Consider the following 1,994-nt stretch of genomic DNA (forward strand, 5'->3'; position numbering starts at 1 on the left):
GAGAGAGAGAGAGAGAGAGAGAGAGAGAGAGAGAGAGAGAGAGAGAGAGAAACATGGAGAGGAGTAAGAGAGAAAGAGAGAGAAAGAGGGAGAGTGAGAGAGACTGAGACAGATAAAGGGAAACAGGGAGAAACATTGTAATAAATAATCACACACATACAACAGGAAACAGAAATTCAAATAAACATTTAAACATTCAAGGATTACTACACTCTATATCTATAGAGAAATTCCCTAAGTATGATATGGAGAGGCAGCAACAGAGCAGTCCAGTTCCTCATGCTTCTCTAAGATTCTTCTGTGCCCCAGATTTCTAAGTGCTCTCAGCGCCCCCTGCTGGTCCTGTGTTCCCCACAGTGGTGTTTTTGTCTGAGCTCACAGTAACATTCACTCATTGTGTCTTTTGTACAGTAATACATGGCTGTGTCCTCAGACCTCAGTCTGCTCATTTCCAGGTACAGAGTGTTCTTGGCATTGTCTCTGGAGAGTGTGAACCGGCCCTTCACAGCGTCAGCGTAATAGATGTAGCTACTACTACCACTAAAGGATGCTACACACTCTAGCCCCCCTGGAGCCTGGCGGACCCAGCTCATGTAATAATCACTGAAGGTGAATCCAGAGGCTGCACAGGAGAGTTTCAGGGACTTTCCAGGCTGTACTAAGTCTCCTCCAGACTCCAGCAATTGGACCTGGCACTAGACACCTGTAAACACAAAGAATTCTGGTTAGAAAACTGACATAGAAGACATTTTATTTATCTTTCTTGTCTACACACAATACACAGCATCTTGTTTTTGTGAATTATCTTTTAAAATAAGGACAAAGAAAACCAGTATGAGCCGTAAGTCCATGATGAGTGACCTGTATTTAGTGCTGAATCCTGACTGGGAGGAGTTGGAAATCCAGGGCTTGTCTCCTCTGCCAGAGCTCCAGGGCCAGGGCAGGGCTGGTATTTATTGGCTCAAAGAAGCCTTCTTTGCATACATATCAGGCTCTCTAGATGGGTCTGGGCAGAAGGCAGTACTCAGAGCAGATATAAGACATCATATACACTGATGACAGTTATAGAAATTGAAGCATTAACATTGTTCTGTATACATATTTTCCTGGCTAGAAATTCACCACACTTTATTTAGTTCCCCTTTCACCATATGCATAGGGAATGATGTATTTCCACACTGTCATGTCCCTTTAGGATCAATATGAAATTGAAAAGCTGCACACACAGCTGTGTGTCTAGATATTATCTCTCTCTGTCCCTCTGTCTCTGCTGGACATGGCTTCTTCATTAGGTGGATCTTGGTTAGGGTCACACTTGCATCTCAGCAGAACTCCTTCCCTATAATAGGAACACTTTGGACTTTTCTGAATTTTTCTCACTTCTGGGAGATGCTGTCCTATCCCCCAGGATGTTTGCAAATGAGATGTTTCTTGTTGTTGTCTGTCTTCCACTCAGTGATTGCTGTGAGTACATATTTACATTTGCAGCACTCAATTGTTTCCATTCTGAACTTCTCTCTATGATCACTTTTTACTCCCCATTCTGCCTTTCACTTTCCCACCTCAATACCACGGAACACATGTGTGTCTTCATGCTGTCTTGTGTCAGTTTTTATTTCTGCTTATTTATAGAGTCAGCATAATGTGGACATTGAATAAATTTTTTATACCAAAGCATAAAATTTTGGCACCAATTTTGTATTTTCAGGAGACTCTGTTTTTATTTTTCCAAAATTTCATGCTTTTTATCCACTCAGCCCTTTCTGTCACTACACCCAACTTTTCTTTTCAAAACTCCTATATTACTCTGTGCTTTTCCCCTATTTTCCTTCACTTAAGATGTCTTTTCCTGTCTTGACTTCCATTCTAGTTCCAGCCAACAAAACAGAAGCCAAAACACCACTCACACAGAGTCTCAAACACACAGTCTGTATTCTCTATAAGGCAGATATTATCCTTTCCAATCTTCTGTTTCTTGTGTGATATAAGATTTC

The 1,994-nt window shown here is 41.4% G+C and overlaps 1 pseudogene and 1 gene segment (V, D, J or C); both read right to left on the reverse strand.

The window, feature by feature from the left end:
* LOC101999096 overlaps window positions 1-593 on the reverse strand; it is a 55,158-nt pseudogene extending 54,565 nt beyond the window's left edge.
* Window positions 1-1,994, reverse strand: part of LOC101998540 — a 698,241-nt gene that overhangs the window by 308,402 nt on the left and 387,845 nt on the right.

The sequence above is a fragment of the Microtus ochrogaster genome, chromosome 1 (assembly GCF_000317375.1).
Source record: "Microtus ochrogaster isolate Prairie Vole_2 chromosome 1, MicOch1.0, whole genome shotgun sequence".
Taxonomy (NCBI): Eukaryota; Metazoa; Chordata; class Mammalia; order Rodentia; family Cricetidae; genus Microtus; species Microtus ochrogaster.